The sequence below is a fragment of the Hyposmocoma kahamanoa genome, unplaced genomic scaffold, assembly GCF_003589595.1.
Source record: "Hyposmocoma kahamanoa isolate Upper Pololo Valley unplaced genomic scaffold, ASM358959v1 230, whole genome shotgun sequence".
NCBI classification, from domain to species: Eukaryota; Metazoa; Arthropoda; class Insecta; order Lepidoptera; family Cosmopterigidae; genus Hyposmocoma; species Hyposmocoma kahamanoa.
The window spans coordinates 1,879,730-1,891,593 of NW_020653749.1; the positions used below are offsets into that span (position 1 = coordinate 1,879,730).

Here is an 11,864-nt window from a genome sequence, read left to right on the forward strand (position 1 = left end):
AGTTATGATTTTGAATTGCCATTGGGAGTAAGCAGAGACTGGTGTTCCTTGCTTCATTTACATTTATAAATCTTTTGACACAAGCCCTTTTATTCTTCTCGCTTCCTTTTATTCTTACACCAGACTTTTTGAGAACGTTCTATATTTGATCTGAAAAGTCATTCATGGTTGTCCTCTTCCAGTGTTGCCTTCCACGTCGCATCTGTATTATTATGATAGCGCTTCGCTTTTCTCGTTTATTTTTTTCAGATCATTTAAGTGGAATTTATTTACCTCCGAAATAGAAACTATTTTTAGATTGAACAATAAGATTTTTCATACAAAAGTATTTTCTTATACACAGCATCATACATAGCGCGACAATTCTTAGCCCGTCGCTCAGCGATCTATCGCGATAATAATAAATCATATCGCCCAATTTTGACACGAAAATAGCTTCATTAAACTTTCCCGGCGAAACGGAACTGTGAATAATTTCTACCGACTTAATTACAGCAAATCAAGCGCTACTTTTATATGTCTACTAATTTGATGCTGAACTTCCACATGGGACATTAAAATAACTGCCACGCTGGCAGCGATGTCTTTAACATACAGTTTTTAAGCTATTGACGAAAATGTGCAAATAACGACCGTATTACCATAGTATAATAAGATAAGCAAAGTAACTCCATACAAACGTAGCGGCACGGCTTGTGTACAGACGCACATATTCGCATGTGCTCAGCGCACACATGCACAACGCAGGTCGCACACGCCACTCATTAGAGAATTGGAGCGTTCGCTCGGTGTTTACAATATTTATCTGTGTTAAATTTATATTTTTTTTATTACATACAAACTGCATTTCATTTCTACTTCATGATCATATTATAATAGAGATACTAATCCGCGATTATTGCATTTGACAAGATTTTCAGGAGCACGAGAATAGTGTGATGAATATTTTAATTTTTTCAAATTATGTTTTGCGAACTGCAGATACAACTAAAATAATATTGTGACATCCGTACGCTCCGAGCGACGTGTAGGCATTGAGGCACTGAACTGCCGAGAGTTGCGCTTCTTATCTTATTATACTACTGTACTAACCTTGTGATCTCGATTAGATTGGAGATGTCCTTGAAATCCAACATTCTTGGTCAAACAATAAAGAGACTGATTATAGTGAAAGAGGCGAAAGTGATTAGTCAGAAACGTAGCGAGTGAAGGGTACTCCAGAGCGACACAGATGTAATGGTTCGTATATATGTACTATCTTGACAACTTGAGTGGCGGGTGAGGAACTCCCGGGTTCGATTCCTAGTAATACCAATTTGACAAATGAACGTTATTTGCTCCTGGTACTTTGGTGATCATAGTACACGAAATTCCCTAATTTGCGACTATTGGTATGGTTGTCTGGCACATTATTATTATTATCTCCTGTTGAAGGTGGAAGATTATCGAATCATTTCAATGTAACTGGCCATTAACAAGAACAATTTATAGAGAGAAATATAATAAAAGATCGAGAGTACAAAGGCGCTTTATTGTTAGTTGGAAATTTCTTCCAGTTTTGACTGGAACCAATTCCTACTTTTTTTCACTGCTACTCTAAAGATAAAAAACTACAGTGTTGTTGTGGGCAGGTGAAATTGACTATCTAAGATCTTTAGGCTGAGATATTTGTATGTCGACCAGGTCATCGATCTCATTGGGCCCCATTCGTTCTATTATAATTCCAAATAGATGATACTTGTTGTTGCATGCAATGAGCACCGTTACCAATATCTCATTCGCAGCACAATCCAAAATCAAAAGTTAAGGAACGTACAGGAATTTCTTGTCATCTTAACGGTGGTGCTGGCATTTTTAATAATGCGAAAATAGCCGAGCATTTATCATCGCGACGGGATTCGTGTCGTTTAGCCGACAGCAAACTGCTCATAGGGGTGGCGATTGCCACTGGTTTATTATCAGCTTTTTCAATGGGCAAGACGATGACACTAATTACCTAATCTAAATTCGTTAACAACAAAGAGTGAGAAAATTAACTCACCGGGTAGGGGCACTTCACAGAGTACCAATACAAGAAGTAATCTGTGACAATTAGTTTTCAAGATGAATCCTACCTGATATCAAACCTGAAACCCCTTGCAACACCGCTTCGAGTGCTAATGACATGGTTATCGAGGTAATCTAAAACTATATTTGGATTTAAGATACAATTCACATCGACCTCAGAGGAGGATATCATAAAAGAATTACCTTTTTTTATAACATGTAAGTGCGCATTTGACCTCCATCTCACCTGATGGAAAGTGACGATGAGGTCGACGATGGAGCATGCACACCTAAATAATACCTATTTACTCTCGCCTTGAAAAGAAGAAGATCTGTCGAAGAAGACCTGCCGAAGAACGTCTGCAAAAGTCTGTGAGAACCTCTGGAATTTACAATTCGTATAGGACTTCGGGATCGATTCCTATCAGAGCCCCTGCACTACAGAGTATTATCAAATAATGTACATTTAAGTTTACTAAATTGTTACTTGCTTTAACTGTAAAGAAAACATCGTGACGAGATTCTTTTTTTATAATACCAAGTGACGGGACGCACAATTCGTGCGCCTGGTGGTAAGCGACACGCCTGTCCTTAACAGTTGCAGTGCCACTCAGATCTTTAAATCGCAAAGTTCTTATGGGCACTGCCACTGCGCCCGTCACCCTGAGACAAGTCCCATATGCCTGTAATTTCGCCAGCACCTTTACCCTTGCCAAAAGAGACGCGTGTCGGAAAGTATTCACATAAATAATAGCGGACCGCACGGCAATATTTTACTTTATTTTAATGCCAAGCAATGCTTAAACTTTCCCCAGCATCAATGATAAAACAAAAGGAAACATTTATCAGTTTCAGTCCAAACTTTAAAGAGACGCATTATTCGAAATACGTACCATAGTTAGTAACTTCTCTGGTTTTAAATTCATCATCGTAATAATTTCAGCCGCCAGACGTTGACTACTTTACATAAGACTCCCTCAAAAAAATCACCAACATAACATTTCTTTCCCTGCTCGCATTCCCGTTGCCTTCAAGAGATCGTCGGCCCACCTTGGTCTACCCACGCCACGTTTTCCCATACCGGTAATAGTCAAGTGGCAACCATGACGATTTACTATGGAAACTGTGACCTATATGAAATGAAGTCGCTCCCGCAACGGTACATTCGCGTTTATTCTCATTACATTTCAAGAGACGAACGCGATGTATTTGTGAACACCGTGGTGTGCTATTCGTGTTAACCGATCTCAATTTTAAAACCGGGTTTCATTTCTTACCATGGAAAGAATATTATTTTTAGGCATTACTTACGTAACTACATAAATACTTATTATAATGATTCTTATTTTTTGACCAATCAGTGGGCAATTCTGGAGAGTACCTTTGTTTTTGATCAATTTCGTTTTAGTTCACTTTCGCCGTTCTCATACGAAGCCGCACGTCGCAATTACACACGACACCGACACTACGACTTTCAAATCGTTCACAGCAACACACACGCCTTTCTCGTCACAAAATCGTATATCAATACGACAGAAGTAACGCCTGCGTTGCGTGGCGGGTCGTAAATATCTGAGCACGCGATTTCCTTCAGTCTGTAGGTGAACATTATAATTTTTGTCAATGACCTGTAAAAATTTTGCCTTATTCCAAATTGGACAAGGAATATGTGTATTCCAGGAACACAATATTATAATTGCCCCACAATTTGGCAGCAAGGCAGACCGTCACGACGGTTTTATACAGCGAAGTGCTTTTACTTGGATTACTAAGATCTAGATGAGGCCTTTAAGCACCCAAACGCGCTGAATATTTGCGCATTAACAGAAAAATCCTCTTAATTAAGTTTCCCCGTACGACCGAGAATAAGGAAGCCGCTGAAGTTTTAATACACCGTAAGCCTGAGATTCGTGAGACTCCCAACGTCTCAACTGTTATTGATTAAAGTTAGAAAAGGAACAAAACTCAGATACTAATAAAAGCGACTAATACAATACACAAATAAACAATCCTAATCGAAAAAGGAAAAACTTTTGCCTAAAAGTGTCGACGTTATTACAAAGTAAATAAACAACGCTTAGGCGGTGAAAGATAACAACTTTATAATGATGATCGTGGACAAAGGAACAAATTAAGGGAACGAAACACAATGTAAGTATAAAGATTTGAATATGACGTGTATGGGAACATTAAAAATTATATTGTGTTTGGAAACAAAGTTTTCAATAAGCAAACAACATTTACAGCAGCAAATACGATTAATGTGCAGGTAGTTTAGTTTACTAAACTATTGCTTACTTCTCAGTGATGCAAAACTCATAGAGATACCTGCAAGGAAAAGTGGCAACAAACTTTCGAAAACATAGATGAACAGAAGAGTCTTAACTCGTGCTGGGTTAACGTGGCGTATCCCGAATAGAGGAGTCCCGTAATAGATATGCTACCGCTATACAAAGGTCAAGCTCTATTGGTTTTTTAAGTCTTTTTGGCACTTTTGACGTTGAGCAGCCACTTGCAAGCTACAAAGTTATTGTAACATGTTGTCTCAACAATATTGATAATAAATCACTATTCCACGACAAAGATTTTATCCAAAACCATAGCCGTTCGATTAGCTACCAGGAAACGTAAGAATCCCGCGAGTTTGACTTAAATTATCAAGATTTGCAAGTCGTTAGTGAACCAGGCGGTAATTATTTTGCTACAAGCTCCGCTTTAGGTCGGTTTGGGGATACAATTCAAACGAAAAAGACAATAGTAAATTTCCAGTTGCTATCTTAATTTTTATTCAAGAAAATAAACCTATTTTGAAATTGTCCACGCCCCACGCCCATGCAAATTCCAATTTTACTAATAACTTGGGATGTTGCTTTTTGTCCATTGTTACAAATAAAAAAAATTGCTGTAGGCGTTGCGTACGTCTTTTTTTGTTCACTCTGGGCTTTCACTTAGACAGCTACATACAAAAAAGTGTGTTAATTTACACAAATATTACGCCAATAAAATCATAGACCTGTACAGTGTACTAGCAGAGGTTCTCTATGTCACCTATCTGTATTGTAAGTAGCAGTAGACCTCCTTGTGAAAGAGTTCGTCCAGGGATTACTGCGACCTTACCTAGCTCTGACGCCAAGTAGTAATAACAGCATTACTGTGTTCCGGTTTTAAAGGGTGGTGCTGATGAAATTACACCCACACGAGGCTTGTCAACTTATGTCACGGGAGAAGTGGCAGGGCCCTTCCGATCTTTGCATTTTAAGACTGTCTGTCTGAGTGGCACTGCAACTGTAACGGACAAGCGTGCAGCTTACCATCAGGCGCACGCCTTGTCCTTTCTGTCACTTGATATTATAAAAAATAATTTCATAGGTTTGCAAATTACAATCGTGACATAGACCAAACGCTTCTTTCTTCAAAATTATTTTTCTTTTAATTATTATTATTAGCGTATTAATTTTTAGATTAATTGACTTGATCAAAAAGTAGTCGAGAGGATGGTAACGGTACATCCAAGTCTACTTACTTTCCAAACTTACAACTAAAAGGTTCACTGGCGTCGCGCCGTAATTCGATACACCGAACTATACAAAAGCTCACTGGCAAAGAGTTAACCATGAATCGAGAAAAATAAGCACATATTAAAACTTCATTCGAACATCGAACAGACAAAGCGCTGTCGATCAGAATCTGTCACGTGATACGAGATCGTGAAATGGACCTAACAATTTGACAACTGACATTCGAACAGTGTCGGTCGATGTGACGTCACAGTTTGATCATGATTAATAAGAATGAATGCATTTCACATTGGCGTGATCAAATATGAATAATTAACGATACATAAAGAGGAGTTAATTGTAAATAAACAAACACAAATGCGTAGTCTTCAAAAAGTGTTGTTTGAAAACAATTTCAATTGTCTAGAAATACATAAGGTTTCGTATAATATTAAAAGGATTAGGCCTAATATGGAAAGTATTATTATTTGTGCCATTTTATTCTTTATCGGTGTGTGTGCTTTATTCTTGTGGCAATAAAGAATATATTTCACATTTCATTGTATTTCCTATACCATTGCACGAATGGCGAGCTTATCTCATCGAAAGATTAAAATAACAAATATACGCGATTTGGGTCCGAAAAAATAGTTTCATTTCCTTAAAGGAAAAACGATTTGTTTAAAGAAATCCAGTCGCCCGTCAGTTTCGAAACATATTTTAAGGTATACGCACAAAACGGCTGCTTAAAATGTAATCCCACAATATACGATAATATAATACAAGAACCAAAAATACAAGAGATTCTAATTTCAGCAAAAAGTTTTTGTGCAGCAATTAGAGTAAATTCGCTGGAGAATATTACGAAAGCCGGTTACATTTCTCGCGCCAAATGAAGAAGTGTTGCTCGGTATTAGTGTCTTCTTCGGCCATACTTGTAGTTAAGGCGCCGTTTCATCATTTCTATCCTTTGTGTTCTTTATGTCTGCATTGGCAGGAATTTTATCCATATTATAGTATATTTGAATTTGTTTAAAATGTTTGCTATCGTAAAGATAAATGAGTATTCCGAAATTAAGCTCGCCGTGTTTGTGTTATATTTAAATATTACCAAAATAAATTTTCGTGGAAGCGCATTTATATTTAAATTAGCGTGTAAACAGAGATTGAAGTACGTGGAGTACATTTACCTAAATTTCAAAGGAGTAATTCATATAGCGTTGGTAATACTACCCTCTGAAACCCCGAAATTATTACATTATCAATTACTTTAGTACAATGAAATCTTTAGTTAGAAGAAAAGTTTTGTAACTGTAAGTAAAAATAGAACTATTTTGTTTTGATGTTTCGCCTTTATATGTGTTTATTTACTCCACATAAGTATACTACTTGAAATTAAAGAAATATTTCCTGCCTGATTATTAGAACAATGATGCCAACTCAGCTATAGGTACCTATGACGTACGCATCGCGTATTTTAAAGTATGCCTGTGTCCACATGATACCCACACATAGTATATAATATGTATTGTGGGTGCTCCTTGGTATATACGAAATAAGAATCTGCATCGCGAATATAAATCAGTAGATAAAGTGATAGAAAAGTACGCCGAAGCTCACGATCATAGATTTTATGATCACGTGAACATAAAGGCTATGTACCTGTATGTACTATACAATACATAATAAATTACCAATGTCTACAAAGAAAGAAATATTTTTAGTTAAGTCATAGTGAATAAAATAAATATTAGTTACTGTATTATTTATTCCCTGAACACATCAACAAAATGTCTTGCCCTTAACTAATAGCACAAGATATCTTGGCGATGGCAATTTATTTACTTATGTAATTTAAATTATTTCAGAAAATTACATTAAATTAAAATCGCTTGTTAGTCTTGTAGACAGACTAGATTGTAAATATGGCTTTGCTTGACATTGTAACAAATTAAAAAATATATTTATTTGGCTTCTTCGCAACCTGTGCTACACAGTAATCAAATAATCGAAACAAAGGCAAGTGTCCCATCACTGCACTACAGACATTCCCGTTTGAATATTATCATTCATTTATCATCAAATAAAGTGGAATCATTTGATTCTCACATATAAAAATAAACGTACAAGGCATTTCATTTCTGCATTCACGAAAACAGACCTACTTGAAAGTGAAATAAACGAAGTATTTTTCATTTCTATTTTTGTTGTTTCGTGATTTTCCATTTTCTTTTTTTCTCTTTAAACATATTAAAAAGCCATAGTAGCCGAATGGTTTACCCACCGCCTCTCAAGCAGAGAGCGCATGTTCGAATCCGGGCTTGCAGCTCTGAGTTTTTCGGAATTTACGTGCGAAATTTTATTTGGTAAATTTACCTTTAGTTTTTTGGTGAAGGAAAACATTAAGAACATAAAGAAAGTTGGACGGGTGTGTGTTTTACAAACAATTTAATGATATGTGCTCATTATTATTATTTGTATTAAATATATACAATAAAAAACCTCGTAAAGATATGCGCCTACCAAAGGGATCAAAGCGTAGTCTTTTATTTGCATTTCATAAACACTACAGCCCCAGCCAAACTAACTTCCACAAACAAACACCTTTGAGTAGTATAACATAATTAATTGTTGAGAGAGTTTGCAAGACGCAGAACTGCGACAGTCGCGCGACAGTCGTCGGGAGGGGTAATTGGGGCTCCATTTGAGAATTATGCATCAGTAATTTCATTAAAAGTTTGAACGACGACGTTCTGACACATAGGTGTCAAACTCCATAGGTGTTGTTCATTACTTTTGCATAAACGACGACGTATAAATGTATCAGACGCATAGTACGCTAGTAAACTCGACGTACGTAGAAAATCGACTGCGAAATTTAAAATAACTCTATAATAAAGGTTAAAGTAGTTATAAAAAGTGAATAATATTAACAAAAAGACTGTTTAAATATTTTATCAAAAAAAAAACAAACAGTAAAAGTCTTATCAAAGAATCACCAAGTTTAAAACCAATAAATATATTGTTCGACGAGTACCCAGACAGAAACAAATTTGGTAAAATTAACTTTGTGAAAGTTACTTTCTCAAATTGTTTCTACCGGGAAACAAACCTGAGACGTCTTCCACACCTAATGCGAAGAGCTTAAACTGCTTACTCTACAAAGTCGTTGGAATTAAAATATTCATTGAATTTAATTGTGTTTTGTTTGCAAATGTAACGTCTAACTTAAACCGTTATTCCTTATCAGATTCGAATCCTAAATTAACATATTTGTTAAAAGAACTTGCATTATTACTTCGTAAAGATTTTCTTAATTAAAACTGACTTACCAACTTGACGAGAGCAACGTTACTGCCAAATTAATTCTTCTAATTGAGTAGTGTGGCTATTAGGGATGTCACAAACTAATTTTTTCACGGAATTAATACATCCTTCGCACAAATAATAAAATTTAAATAAAAAAATTCGTGTCCTATTTTAAAAGTACCAGGATATTCTGTACGTCTTCAAAAATATTTTGTTGTGTAATAAATAACTTATTAACGAACATCGATCCAAACTTCCGCATTTATAGAGAATCGAGATAAGGTGGAATTAATGGTTTTCGGCGTTAAATTATCACTCGATATTGTAAAACAAATTTATCTTTTGAGCTCTGCACGTGTTGAAAGCTTGCGGAAAACAAAAGATGACCGCGCCGGACCCCGCGGAAGAAAAGCCTAATTGGAAATTGGCAATATTGTCATGAAAATGAATCTCCAAAAAGATTAGAGTGAAAAATTAAATTGCTCAGTAAACCGTCATCGATTCTTTTCCCGAATACAGACTGACCTATATCAATTCCAAATTTATGGCAACGCCAAATTACGCGTCACAAAAGTTCGCGAAAAGAACTGTGAGAATTATGATTAATGTAGCGTTATATGGAAAGCATAATTACTTTCCCAACTCGCCCTTACATTGGCAGTATACGACCGACAACTCCCTAAGATATGATAATGTTATTCATAGTTATTTCTGTCGCGTTTACGCAAAACGAGTCAATTTCGAACCGATATATTCTGATAGATTGCTCCTTACGAATAACCTTCCAGAGATATGGAGGTTATTCTAAAATTGTATTTATTATTACTGTAAAACGGTTTGCACCAACTGAAACATCTGGATAATAATTTCAATAATTTACGACTGTTGCAGCAGCGCATATTTGATGTTTTCAGTTGGTCCTCGTTGTCAATCATCTTAATCAGTTGTCAATGTCATCCCATTGAGAAAACTCACAAAAATAAACCAGTGCGGAAATGACGAAGTAATGGAATAGGCCAGTCATCAAAACGTTGTTTCTTCGACTCGGGAGACCTCACACAATTTTATTTCGAGAGAACACAAAAAGAAGCACATTTTGACACTTCCCGTAATAACCGCTTATTACACCGGGATTCCGTCACCATCCAAAACCGATATTAAAATTACATCACTAAATTCAAAAATAGACTGTTCCCACGGTTTTACGTGAAAACCAAAACACTTTTTAATTTTTCAAATATTTTTCGTTTGCAAGTGAAAATTTTAAAAACCAGCGACGACGTTTTACGTATGAAGGAATTTTCAAAAAACCAAATACTAACACACAATGACGTCAAATCAAAATCCGTTCGTTTCGCCGGTCGTTTCGACAGAGCACAAACGTGGGCTCTCCGCGACGATTCGTCGGCGACTGACGAGCCAGCCACGGCCAGGCTATTCAACCCTAGTGTGCGTTTCATTTACGGACACGGGGGTGGTTTTTCATCTGTGTGTGTGTGCACTTCAGGTCACCAGAATTCGGTAAGACAAGCGTTGTGGAGTGGCATGCCCTATATTTTGGTAAATTTCTTCTTTAAAACGAGTTTTTAGTAGCGAGAGAGTGCTTCGGCGGTGATTGAAGCTTTGGATGATTCAGATTTATTGAGAACCTTATTGAGATTTCCCGTTCATTTGGTCAAATGTCCGGCACGTCACTACAGGGCTGACGACTTTTATCCAACACAGAGTTTAATGAAAAATCTATTCGTATTAATAATCCGTCTAAAGGGTAATTCCAGCTGGGATATTGGGACCAAATGCCTTGACGTAACGTGTAAAGTAACCAATTCGGCTGTCCTTATTAAAATGTCATTACTTTAATTACTTAATTAGTTACTGACATCAATGTCAGGGGGAAAATGAAAACGTGTCTCAAAGAAAATAGCGTATAAATTAATATCTATTGGTCCAAAACAAAAAGCAAAAATGTTCAGTGTATGGCTAATTAGTACGAGTATGTCGTCGTAACAATTAAAGAACATAATTAAAGTGTTAACTGGTACTTTATTAAGAATATTTAACCGCCACTGCCCTTGAAAATTGTTAGGACATCTACACAACTACAATAAAGAATTTTTGTATTGTATTGCATTGAAATTGAATTTCAAATTACCGTGAGCTTTTCGATAAAGGAAACCATCGTGATGAAACCTGCACATCGAAGAAGGTTCACAACCCTCGGGAAACGTGTGAAGCCCCCAACCGACATTGGGCCAGCGGCGGACTATGGCCGAAAGCTCAGCCTGAGAGGCGCGTGCCCGGCTCTGGAACGTACAAGCAGATTGATGATGATGACTAGCCTTCACTTCGCTTTATTTTTATAAATTCTGTTACTCGTGACAATGATTTGGTAATTGATTTCTAGTAAGTACAGGCAGCTCTATGTCGATTTCCACGTACACAAAAGATGAGTCCCAGTAGCGGTGTAAATCTCTCCCCAATAATCACGCTAGGTTCGAACTTGAGACGTGCCGACGACTGTACCCTAGGGACATAGCCCACTTCACACTTTGTACATTGACCAAATACTATACGAAGCACGTACACGTCTGAACAAAACTGTACGTAATCCTCACCATACATTGTGTAAGTGTAAGTAACTTAAATTATTTTTTTTAGTTGCTTCATTAGTTTTTTAGCTTCACCTGTCGCTCCAAGGTTGCTAGGAGAGATTGCTACCTAGCAATAAGGCCTTGTCTTCTGTCAATTGTTCGTCTCTGAATTTTGTTCTAGTGTGCTATAAAAAACTTACTGTATTGTTTTACATTTTACAGGCAAGACAAAGAATAATACATTTGTCTTGAATATTGATTTTATCGTCGTTTACATTGTTAGGTAACATACTGTTACATGTATATGTGTATATATATATATATATATATATATATATATATATATATACATATACATATATATAATTAAAACTAGGCAAACTTGTTATACAGAGTGATTTTTTTAACCGGAACAGTATTG

At 36.4% G+C, this 11,864-nt stretch overlaps 1 protein-coding gene across 1 annotated transcript in view; it reads right to left on the reverse strand.

The window, feature by feature from the left end:
- Positions 1-10,264, reverse strand: part of LOC113228386 — a 794,000-nt gene extending 783,736 nt beyond the window's left edge. The window contains exon 1 of the mRNA XM_026461662.1: positions 10,175-10,264. The gene's annotated coding sequence lies outside the window, so the exon portion shown is untranslated. The remainder of the gene's footprint in view (positions 1-10,174) is intronic.
- Positions 10,265-11,864: the final 1,600 nt, after the last annotated feature.